Here is a 13,834-nt window from a genome sequence, read left to right on the forward strand (position 1 = left end):
TCCGATTATTGGACTTAACCTATTATATACATACATCGTACCTATAATATATTTTATTATTATTATCTAATTATCTAATTACCGGCCGGTCCCGTGTTCCGTTCCTACCTCGATCAAAGATATAATGCCATAATGGTTACCCGACGGGCTATGCTACAAGCAATATCACATGGCAATTGAAATTACTTTCAGAATCAGCTGTTGAACTAACTTAGTGTGCTCTCTATAATATTAATATGCGATAATATTATTATATTAATATAGTACAATAGTACATAAATATTCCACTGCTGTCAAAAGCGCTGCAGAATTGTTCTTATCGTGAGAGTAATATTAAAGACAACTATTCCATGCTCGTTGGGCAACCATTATATCTTTAATCGTGGTTCCTACCAACAACGATAACCCCTTTTCGTGAAAAACCCGTGCATGGGAAAATCCGATTTATAAATATAATGTATACCGAGAAAAAATACAATCGACATTTTGCGTGACGTTCCTCGCAGGCGTTTTACTACAACATTACATGGGCGGGGTCACGTCATAAACAGCGAGGATTGAATAAATTACGAAAATTATCACTTATCATAGGTAGTTCATTTGCTTATAGCTTTTATTTATAAACACTATGATTTATATACTTAACTAAAAATCATAAATCCGGTCTTGAGTTCTGACAATATTATATACCGTCTATTAACTAACTATTACCGGGTCTATGGCGCGCGGCATGTTTTTAATTATGCATGTATTGTGAATTTCGAAACGCATGTAAATTAGAGTTGACGGTATTGTGGTATCAATATAAAATACAAAATATATGTACACCAACACCTTCCTAGTACCTACCAATAATATTATGAAAATATGTGAAAATGTTAAGAAAATTATCATAAGGGAAACCATTTAAAACTCGTCCGTGTCGTGGTCAATTAGACAAGTTTTTATTGGGCTGAAAGTCGAAACCAAAAGCCAAATAATATTGTAGTATTAAATATTAGTATTATTTTTAAATATTGGTAATTTAGCATTTTAATTTGTATTATACAATACCTCAGTTAGTCAGTACTTGGATATATTTCGGTATTATACGCATTACATAGTATACCGTCCAAGAGATGATTGAACAATCAACGAAAAATAACCGTCAGCCCTAATGTATAATAGACAATAATACACATAATATTTTAGGGATTCAAGAGTGGTCTTGACGACTTCGTTAACATTTAAGAATTCCTGCCATCTACTACTTTTCGGGACGCATGGCCGACGGGGAGAGGAGCACAAAAAATTCAGAAAAAAACGTTATACGTTGACTAGGTAGTTCATAAAATAGGTACCAATTTTTTTATAATAATTTGATAAACTATAACAATTAACAATTAACTTTGTAATCACAGACTGAACAGCCAACGATACGATATTACGATGCAATTAACCCATAAGTCATTATAGGCATTTTTAAATCAGTTTTAAATGAATATTTTATTTTTCCGAACATCGGTATAAAATAAAACGAAGAACTTAAAATTCTACACAATATATTATTATGGCGCGACACAAACATAAACATAAAATAAAACAATCATCCGTACTCTCGTGGCTTATCTAACTTATAAAGCAGTCAGCTTTATGCATAGATTAGGTAATCATAAATACACGATATAATATTCAAATGTAATATACTAATGTGGATAGTAAAGAAATATGATGGACGCATGGACAATAAAGGTCCACTTCATCGGTTATGGTATTAGGTCATAGTTTTAGTAAAAGGTATAAAAAAAATCCCCAAATATGAGTAGGATCTCAATCAAGTGTAGGGTACAAATTTAATTTACGTTTTGATTTACTTGTTAAATTCCCGGTAGAAAATATATGGTTTTCAACAGTTTAATTAGAGCAAAAGAATTAACGCTAACATTTGCAAAATTGTCGGTGTAGATATTATTTAAGTCTTGGCCCATGGGGGGGGGGGTCCGTAAAAAATTGTACGCAGTCAGCCAAAATGTATTGCCCACTTTCTCTTAGACAGTTGAAAACATAAATACACGGGAATACAACACAAATAAATAAAAAAATTACTTTGTATAATGACTATTTATACAGTTGAAAAATATAATTATAAAAATTAATTCAAAGTTCAAACAGTTATATTCCTCTAAAGTAATACTTTATTTGAACTCTGATAGTTTTTAACTCGAGAATTATCAAGTACTAAAATCTGAAAAAAAATATACAGAAAAAATATTTGTAATCAAAATTTCATTCAAATTTACAGTAGAATAGATAATTTTTTTCAAATTTAAAGACACAATTTAACTTATTTCACCAGTGTTATCGAACACACAGTTATTTATCCACTAATTAATTTAAGTTTACATAAAACGAGGGATGTGACAATAAACATTGCATTTTTTTTAGAACTGTTTGAAAATTGATTATGGAGATGGGCCCTTGAAAAAAATGCTCCAGGTGTCTTTTATAGATGAATGTGATGCTTGGCAACCCGACACTACCTGTATAAGTGGACTAAAATAAGAAGCCAATTGGTTTCCAAATCGTTGACCTTATCGGAGGAAACTCGCGATATTATACCGTCCACAAATACTTCATGATGCACCAATGCCGCTGCATAATCAGACGCGAGTTTATATAATATATCTTATTCGTATACAATATACAGAGGGATCTCTTTTGTCTATCCCGAACCATCTGTGGAAATACACGGTCTTTTTTGTTTGGCGGTAGAAATAATTTATTGATCGATGACAAATGGTAAGTCGGAAGTCCTCAAATATAAGCATTTAGAAAGGTAAAAAAAAACACGATTAATATCTCTAAAAATCATCTACAAATGTCCATTTGCCAACATGCATTACAAGTTTCCCATTATTTATTGCAATAAATTTGTTCTCATAGCAATTTAAAAACATTGAAAATACATGGGAAATTTTTTATTTAATAAGCGTTTGAAGTTCAAATAATAGAACTGTCCTTGTCTCTTTCGCTCTGAATAGTTTTTCGTATACTTACTGGCTACAGGCTACTCGTTCAAGTCATACACTGGTAAACTCGTACCTATACGTCTACAATCCGCATACTATGATTATACAGTGACCGCCATCTCAACGACGATATGCACTCGAAACCAACTATGCAGCAGAAGCGAGTTAATTTTAACTTACAATTATTTGTCGAACTTCTCTTTCGGCCATAATAATATTATGAGGCGAGCCTCACCCTGTATACCTACTTTTCGAGGCACTGTGTCACCGAATATATAATAATATTGCCGTCGCACGTGGAAGACGTGGAACATTGATGTACACATATTATATATATACGCTTCGAGTGAGCATATATAAATATACTATAATATTATAAGTTATTCGTATATATATATAGTATATACATATATATTAATATGTTATATATTTATACACAAAATCTTCGGAGGACACATGGCTCGGCGCCGCCGCGTAAGTGTGTGCCGCCGCAGGTGACATTTTCCTCCCTACCGCTCCGGATCACGTCCGTACTCGAATTTGTATGCGATTTATTTTTATAACAATCGCCGACTTGCACGCGGGGCCGCGGTCGTACGTGGTCGTCGTTTATATTATAATTTACGTTACATAATATAATATAACTAGGTAAATTCGTTTAAAAATTCGATTCATCGACGAAATAAAATACAGAAAAACGATACTAATAACGTAAAAGCACATTACGTTACAGTTACGTTATACAGAATTTTATCAAAGTAAGTTTACGCTCCCAGTGAAACATCCTATCCAGTAAATATATTTCAGAGTTCAATAAACCAAAATTATAAATTTACAGGAATACATTGACATGTTGACGTATGTACTCATAGGGGTATCTACGGTGGCAGCCTAGGGAGCTTTGGCTGCCCCTGTAATTTTTGAAAGGTGCCAGTCAACCGAGTTTGAAGTCAGAAGGGTTACAACATTTATTTTTTTTTAAAAACTTATTTTATTGGATATCATTAAAATTATTATTAAGCCATTTATCTACCTAGATATATTCAACAAAATTAGGTACTTATATAGGTAATATTTTTATTTTGGATATAACATGTATTGTCAAATTGATTTCTTGACATCGGAAATCGGAAAAACCTATTATAAAGACTTGGACAGACGACGATGGTACGATACGCATCTATTATTGATATTATTTTTGTATTATTTTTGATTTATAGCTAGGTGTAATCCAGGGCTGTAGATAAAAATAAAAATTTTTTTTTTAATCTATATGTATTTGAAGGGCGAGGGGCTTAACCCCCTTCAAGCCCCACATATAGTTTATCATTGTTTAACCGTATCCCGAATTTCATACATTTCAACTACATTTAACTTCTCCGACTACAATAAACATTTAATGAACGGCGACGATATTTAATATTTATTATAATATTAAATATCAACATAATATTATAGGTTCACTCGGTAGAAGGTACAAGATGACGACGCGTGTGGTAGCGTCTCAGCCGCTGAAGATCGGAAAAACTACAAACGTACAAATAGGATGTACCTATAGTAAGTATATAAATATACCTTCGGGTGTGCTTTGTAGTGAGAGGGAAGAGAGATTTACCGGAAATCGGCGAAAAGTCAAGAATAATAACGACATACGTTGCCACAAGCGCAGATGTTAAATGGTCGTTTTTACTGATATTATATATAGACATATATAGGCCTATAGCATACAATAACTGCATATATTATATTAGGTGCATCACAACTTCATTCTTAAACAGAATCTTTGCGATGTCGCAGCCAGAGGAATTTTTTTTTATTTTCTGAGGAGAGGGACACTTAATGGTTAATCTTTTTTCACTGATTTTTGTTATGCTAGAATATGTACTTATCTCATATTACTTTTTCTTTGTTAGAATTTACGGTATACTTCTACACATTTAAGTATTTAACATAAAAATTGATTTTTATTGAAATAGTATTTACTGATAATACCATAACTTATGACTTTTATAAAATACATAATATAATATAACACAAGTCATAGCTGAACAAACACAAGCGGGATAACTAAAAACAAATGAGATAGAAAAAAATGGTCTATTTAATACACAAATTTAAACAATTAAAAGCATAACAAATTATAACCTTGTACTATGTATTTCTGTAGGAAAATATACTTGTACTTCTTATTTTAGTCCGTGCTTATCATTACTATTTGACAATTGTGATTTGTGAATTGTGATGTTACGAACGATTTAATGATAAAACACAAATTGGAAACAATTTATCATAAATTTACCGGAATTAATATTAATAATCGTAATAGCCAGTAGGTAAACACAAATATAATTTTGAAATATTATAAGTACTGTATGACGTGTTTTCTTCTTAGTAAAATGTTTTGGGCGAAGGGATGTTGAACAGAACAAAGCCAAACTTTCGCCAATGAAAACTGCGCGTCTGTTTGTCCGACTATAGTATAGTATAATACTATACTATGTATATATGTTTATATAGTTTAAGATGGATCTTTGAACTATCAAAATATTAAATAAAAAACAAGGCACTTTAATATGTTAACTTTTAAATTACTAAATATCACGCGTTAAACAAAAAAAAAAATCATGGGTATAGGTAAAAAAATTTTACCTTATTATTGTTATCCTTAAGCTTATATAATATTACAAAATCAACCGTGTAACTATATTATATATGTTATATATAATATAGGTACGTTATATAAAATAATTTATAAATATATACACATAGTATAGGTAGGTGCTTAACAAATTAATCTTGCATGTCTAAGTCGAAAAAAAATATCTTTTTGAAACTTTCCGCAGAGGACCACCTTGGCTGTCCTTACATTTTATTATTTTAAGCCTCGATTGCACTAGGTGTAAATATACGGCAGCATCATCGGTTCTTCCAACCCTTTCATAGTTAATTAGGTATTTAAGAAGATGTCTGCGGACTATTTGTTTTCTCTCTCTGACCCTCACATAGAATTGCTGATTTTCGTCCGGTAGGTACAACCAATCTTGAGTTGTTAGATTTAATATTAGAGTGAACTTATCTATTATCAAACTTACTGTTTAGAACATTATCTATTTTTTCGAACATTGGCTTTTTAACAATATTTTAATTGCCTTTAAAAGTAATGAGTATTAAAAATATCACATAAGAAAGGTCTATAGCTTTACGGCTATATTGCTGAAAATTGGAAAATTAAAACATTGTTAAAAAGCCACCATGTACAAACACAGATAATGTTCTTGACTTGGTATGCTAATAGGTAATTTCGCATCATTGCACTAATATTAAAGTTAACAACACTAGATCAATTCTGCTGAACGCAAATTTAAAAGCAGTGGCAGATTTAAGTAGGGCAGAGGGGACCAGCACCCCCATTGGCCTAGCATCTAGGTTAATAAATTGGGCCGTTTTTAAATATTTGTGTCGTTAAACCTGGAAAAAGACAACGCCCCCTTCCTAAAAAAATTCTAGATCCTCCACTTGTACAAAAGTCTCCAGGTATGTATCATAGTTTAAGCTCTACGTTGATCAATCTGTCAGTCATTAAACCAAAAAAGCACTTTCGGTTTATTCCGTATTTCCAAATTTTTGGGAAACTTTTCTAATTTTTCTTTTCTTAATCACCATCTGGACTATTACGAACATCCAGGGAAAAAAAATGAGACAAATCGGTCCAGCCGTTCTCAAGTGATGCGATTACCAACGAACAGCATTTCATTTTTATTTATAGGTACCTATAGCTGGTATAAATTATTTACATTTTTATAATTTTCATTTTTTTAATCTAATAAAATTATCTAAGATGTAACCTTTCCCGAGAATCGGTCAATCTATTTGTGAAAACTGTATGTTAAAATCCAGTAAAACAAAATAATTGTAAATTTGAAAAGTAACGTGAAAAGATTGTTTGGGAAGTGTGGTCGTTTATAACCTTGGGCCACTGCACATTTGCCGCCGAATACGCCAAGAGGGGATTCGTTCATGGTAGTTAGCACCATATTCCTACACTTATCAGTTTAAACCGCAACGATTGAGATATAATGCACTGGAAGCGAAGAGCTTATCAGTGGCCCCGAATGTATGGATTGGGGTACTTTTCCCGAAATTTCACAGGAAAAGTGCACGACGCCCTAATTGAAGACACCATGGTCCATGGGTATCAAAAATAATGTTCTGTTGAGTAGCCTGTACCTACCTATAATTGTGATATTTACTGATTAGATATGTTGGTAAAATGGTAATGATTTGAACTAGGTTAATATTTCAAACCAAACATTTGACATATTTATCTAACTGGATAGTATCTATCTTATACACCATGGAATGCGTGGATGTATAAAACTATAAAATATGCTAATATAATAATGTATAATATAGGGGAGCACGAGCAAGAAAGAAACCACGGAAGGGAGTTGCAGCATACTCTGCCCCCCCCCTCCCCTGTAGATATAGTACCACCTATGATTACTTATATTATATTAAACTGTATTCTTCTTTATCAATACTAACATTTCATATTGTATTGTATTTACTTTCGTCATCATACAAAGTCGTGTGATAGACGACAGTTTTTGTTTGCATTTTGGTTCATTATTAATTTTTTTTTTTTTTTTAATGGCAATTTAATACCTACTTTAATATTTGAATATTTTATAATCTATTATAATATTTTTGTTTCAAACATTTCTTTTAATTTCATAATCTGAAATTGACCAATTTCATGAAAAATTTAAAAGTACTTATATTAAATTGTTTTATTTTTAGTACCTATTGAACGTATGTTCATATATTAATAATCACTACTATATGATTTTCTTAACGTATTTCGATGGTTATCGGATAACAGAAATAGGTAGTATTTGATATGTTTGATACTCAACAAGTATATTATAATATGAATGATAATATATTATTATTATACAATAATATACACGCGTAGCCGTGCAGACTCTCCGAACGCGCACGCTACAGACAAACACAGTTGCGTGCAGATTATTTTTAGAGAGAAACGCGCACGCGCATCCGTTAACAATAATAATATATACGTATACATATAACGACCGCATGGACTTTTCTACTTAGCTCCCCTGCCAACCGGTGGTTATCCAGCTACGCAGCTCCAGCGGTAGTATAATATATAACAATATCAAATATGTATAATTATAAGCGTATATTAAACAATTAGTTTTATGTATTAAAAAGGACACGAATACAAGATATTATAATGTCCTAATGTTGGTATAAACAGAGTGATTCACTTGCAAACGTATATACTTCCTATTGTTCAGTGCTCACCGCCGTTTTTTCCTTTAGACAAATAATGCATGAATTCAAATTCTGAAACTTTGGAATTTTTTAATACTTACATCTATACTATAAAAACATATTTTTTTTTACCTTATCACAAGTACTTACCTATACAATGTATAATAACTCAGAAACTATTTGTTCGAATTTCGATTTAGATCCATCGACGTTGTCAAAAAAAAAAATCATTTGCCTTAATACATCGCAGTGGCTTACTCAATAACGAGGTATTACACTCGACACCTACTGTACTGCAGAACGGTTACCTACTTTCCCTCTCTTTTAAGAATTAAAATTCAAAAATATTTCAATAAACCTTTGTTATGATTACGTTTGTTGTTATTACATAATCGTGCTATTTATTATTTAAAGCAATGTCTTCAGTGTTTAAAGATGGCAACCAAAAGGAGCGGTATAGGTACGATATATTATTTTATAAATTATTCACCAACAGCGCTGCTATTTGACAACAATAATCTAAAACTAATTTATCTTTTAAAAAGTTTGAAATTAATTTAAATAGGTGGGTATATGATATTATATTAAATATTTGATAAAAATATGCTTAAAAAGTCAAAACCTGAAATAATGTATACGAAATTAATCATATTATGTGCACTAGTGTCTGGTTGCTTAAAAAAAAAAATAATTAAAAAACATAACAATAATATTAAAATAATAACAAACATTAAAACAGTTTGATTTTAGTACTGCTGCTCAGCTGCTGTATATTTTACTATAGGTATATAGACAAACCAAGTTACGACGTTACGTATATTATTGTCATCGTTATTATCACCATATTTTTCGTTTTAGTTGGTGCGTTCGTTCCTTAATTAAAATGGGTATTATTTGAAATTACAATACTATATTACAAAATGATTATGTAAAAGGTCAAAGTACTCGTCGAGCATAGACTGAAAAAATATTGTGTATATTATGAATATTGAGAAAATGTCATAGTTTTCATAATATTAAAATAAAAATTGTATACTCAGTAATTGTTGAGGACCTATTACCTATTACCTATAATTGATGTCTCCTATAATTATAGCAGACTATAGCCAAGATTGAGATTGTACTATTTGTACTACAAAACTACCAGTGATTAGTGAACTACCGCTATACATATAATATTATTTATATTTTACCCATACTCTCAAAAGAACAATAATTAGCTATTAGCATAATTTTTTTTGCGTATACGACAAAAATATATTCGAACTATGTATAATTACTATATAGGTAATATATTATTCAGTATTATTTCAGTTGGACAAGAAATGATAAATTATCCTCATGATCGAACGTTCGTTGTTTTTCTCTTGGTTTGTAATTTGGTTTACAGTTTTTTTCGGTGTTTACGAAACAAACTTCAACTTTTAATGACTAACAAAATGTTTTATAAAAAAAAAAAAAAGAAAAAACCGATTAGTGCGTGCATAAAGTTACGGATAGTTGCTCGGATAGTAGTTAATCGAGATTCGAGATACTTTTCGTTAATGACTTTCAATTATTCGCTTTTTACATTGTCCCCGTAACTAATCACTAAATTACTGTATAAGTAATATAATATATACTTACATAAATACCTCCGGGCGATGGCGGCTGCGGACTGTGTACACCGTACACGATTTAACACAATTATTATTATTATTATTGACAAAATAAACGTCAATAATATTCGGTTCGTGGTCAGCGTATACACTTTGGGTTGAATTTTAAATGGGAATATACAAAAAAATTAGACCAAGAAATAACTAAGCAGTAAGCGATTAAAAATATTCAACTACCGACGATGCGTATGTCAATAATCAAGCGTAAACTTCTACGAAGAACACGATGAGGTATAGGTAATCCGATATAGGTATAATCCGATCGGATACTTTCGTTTGTCCATATGAAGACGACATACGTCAATCGGAAGGCCTGTGTTGCAGCAGTACAATTATAAATACCACAACCGAGTATGATGGGTAAGTGTATGAATTAAGAGGATGTCAGCGCACTATTCGTTTTCTCTCTCTGGCCCACGCGCAACATAGACAAAACGCATTTACGCAAAATCGTTTAAGTAATCTTAGAGTGAAGTCACCTATTACAATTTACAAAAAAGATAGAGAATAATATTTTTGAGGGAATGACATATCGATTTTATATTTTATTATTATTTGACTTTGTATTCCACTTTCGAAATAAATAAAAAAATGTTGTAAATTTAAATGATGTTTAAATTGTTTTGAGACAATATTTAGACAAATCGATATGTCATTCCCTTAAAAGTATAATTCTCTATCTTTTTTGTCATGGGTGACTTTACTCTAAGATTACTTAAACACATAGAAAAAATGATTTTGCGTAAATATATTTTGTCTATGTTGCGTGTGAGCCAGAGAGAGAAAATAAATAGTGCGCTGACAGCCTCTTAAATATTGGTCTTCCGAATTACTTCCACTAAACATACAAAACTATACCAACACACATATAAATAAACATATTTAGATACACACTGCAACCTTAGCCACGGGATAATTGTTTTCAAATTCTCACTCGAGCGTAAGATTTTTTTCTTCCAACTACGATTTTTCATGTGATTTGTGATTACCGGTGACGTCTAACAATGACATATATATTACATAAGTAAATAGCAGTAATAAATGTTTAGCAGATACCAATGAAGGTAGTGATCTGAGTATGAATTCTATAGAGTGGCAACTTGTTGCTCAAATTTTAATAATGTATTGGTCCAAAAGACGGAGTATTTGTGCCCCACTATGAACCGACCTAATCGAAAATGCACGCCCCTGGCAGGTACGTGTTTATAATTTATCATTTGAAATAATAAACCTACTTTCAACTTACTTATCAAATACAAATTACTTTTCGTGTCGCTAGCAATATTTTTATTACGAGCGGGATAGGCATAAGGCATAATATTATAATACACCTAATACATTTAATAAAATACGTAATGTTACATATTATGTAGGTACACTATAATACGACAGTTGGATGGCGATGGAAAGGCCAAGTGATGTAACCCACAGCACTAATGAATGTAATCGATAAACACAACGCCGTCGCAATTCGCGTTAGTGTAACCTTGGACGAGACGATTATTGTTCTGGAACTATGTGCCCGCGTCCGACTAATCACGTAAACCCTCATCTTCATAGAGACTGCGAAGGTACTGTGGTGTCAGTGTGGAAATTCAGTGCGAGCGACAGTCGGAGAATGGTCGACCGAATTATTTGAAAAGCGACTCAACACGTCCGACACAACCAATATCCGCGAGTGGATATTTTAGTAAATCGTCCATCGACGGTTTTTGGGTCAACAATATTGGCGAGAAGACAAATTTTGGACATTTTTAAGCGGTCAAAATGCTGCAGAGACCATTCTTCGCGGGTACACATTATGAACACTAAATACGTGATTATGGATATCTATTAATTATTATACGCGTGTAATGTCAACGTTCAACTGTTCAAGACCAATTCGGAAAAATAAATGTCAAGCGACGGCGAGATTGACGAAACGAAATTGCTTACTAATATAGGTACGCGTACATCTTGTGGAAAATTCACACGGAATCCTCTTATCAGAACCCGAGTTACACAACATACCTTATACATATACATACATATTAACTATTATTATTCGTTAGTCGTTACTAAACTCGAGTTTAGTAGAGACTCGAGGCCCACGGTGACAAGTAAATTACCCCCCTCCATCTACATTATTTTCCACAAAATTTCCCATTTTATCCACCAAGCATAACTGTTGATAAAATATATTCAATATTGGTAATTTATATAATAATATGTGTTAACGAAAACGGAAAACCACCGGAGGAGAGAGTCAACCCTTAAAGATGGAATAGGTGTTATGGAATACTTACCGATTATAAACTGGGTGTAATTCGTAAATCAGGAAACATCGTAGGAATTGAAAAAACAATACTCCTTGCAGTGGCAGATTTAGGAGGGAACGTGCTTAAGTGTGCTAGGTGCACCCCCAATTTTGAAATTAGCACCCCCCAAATTTGTTTATGGTAATTTATATTTTAATAGTTAATATTCTGGTATCCATAACCATAAGACAATATGAAAATAAATAGAGGGGCTTCAGCACCCTCAGTTTTTTCATTGGCATTGCTCCCCTGGTACTTGGAAGCTGAAGCACCCATCGTTCCGCATAATATTCAACTTTTTTTTAGTATATCTGTATAAATTACTTGGGTTAAATATGTTTTTACACCGAAGTTGTTCATGATAAATACCTAATGCGCCCTATTATCAACATAGCACCCGCCATAAAAAATCCTAGATCCACCACTGATTCCTTGGCTAATAAGATGTTGCGGTTTAAGAATCACATCATTCTGTAGGTCGATATTGGATAGAAACGTGTTCGGGCACAATAAAGTATTATAATATTATAAAATATAAATACGATCATAATATTCTTCCTATCGTATGCGAGTATGCGACCGTGTAATGCGACATGGTGACGTTATAATAGTATTAATAATGACAACAATAACAATATTATAAAAACTGCTGTCTTACCGGGATTCGTGTAGGCGGAGTGTCGGTCGGTGGGTAGTTCGTAGACCGCTGGAAAAGCTCACCGCTGCTGCAGCTCTGCCAAGCGCAACCGCATCTTCGCCACGCGGCACCGACGAAATATTATTACAATATTAAATTAATATTTTTTCGCTATCGGTCGGTGGTGGTGGAGGTGCCGCGGTCCGTCGTTTGGTGGTCGCGTGCGGGGCGCGTTTCGCAGTGGGCCCGTCGACAGACGACACCGTGTTGTGCTGTACGACTACTGCGGTGCGCGAACACGCGCGTGCCGTAAACACCCGCGGGGTACCGCGTATAGTGCGTACACACCGTTGGCGGCGGCGACGTCGTCGCAGTCATTTCAGTATTTATACGCGCGGCCCGCGTGTGGTGGTCGGCGGGGCGGGGGCGGGTGGTCAGTGTTTAAAAATAAAAACCGGCGACTTGTGGACTCTCGACACTGCTGCACCACCGACGGCGACGCGTGCCAGCGTCGGGCAACACGTGCGACGCGACGATCCCGGCAAGTGGTCGTCGTCGAGACTCGACTGCGGTTTACGATTGTAATAATAATATTAGCTATAATAGTGAAATAGTATGCGACTGCACGGCTATACCGGCGTATTATATTATTATAATATTTTGTAACAACCACTTCAGCTCATTTGGGGCTCAAAATTGATCTAAACGTAATATAGAATATCGCGTTCAGAATGTGCCACGAATAATATTGTATATTCTATCCCTAATATACAGAGTGATCCATTTTAAATGTCTGAATTCTACACTAATCATAATTCCGAAGCCTCAACTTTATTTTAAATAATATTTTTTTCCACATATTTTCGTATTCTGATTCGCAATTTGAAATTAATATTTTTTTCCACATATTTTCGTATTCTGATTCGCAATTTG

General features: G+C 33.2%; 1 protein-coding gene across 1 annotated transcript in view; it reads right to left on the minus strand.

The window, feature by feature from the left end:
* LOC100159857 (transcriptional repressor scratch 2) overlaps positions 1-13,258 on the minus strand; it is a 20,636-nt gene extending 7,378 nt beyond the window's left edge. Inside the window, exon 1 of the mRNA XM_001951342.5 lies at positions 12,923-13,258. The gene's annotated coding sequence lies outside the window, so the exon portion shown is untranslated. The remainder of the gene's footprint in view (positions 1-12,922) is intronic.
* Positions 13,259-13,834: the final 576 nt, after the last annotated feature.

This window comes from Acyrthosiphon pisum, chromosome A1, assembly GCF_005508785.2.
Source record: "Acyrthosiphon pisum isolate AL4f chromosome A1, pea_aphid_22Mar2018_4r6ur, whole genome shotgun sequence".
Lineage (NCBI taxonomy): Eukaryota > Metazoa > Arthropoda > Insecta > Hemiptera > Aphididae > Acyrthosiphon > Acyrthosiphon pisum.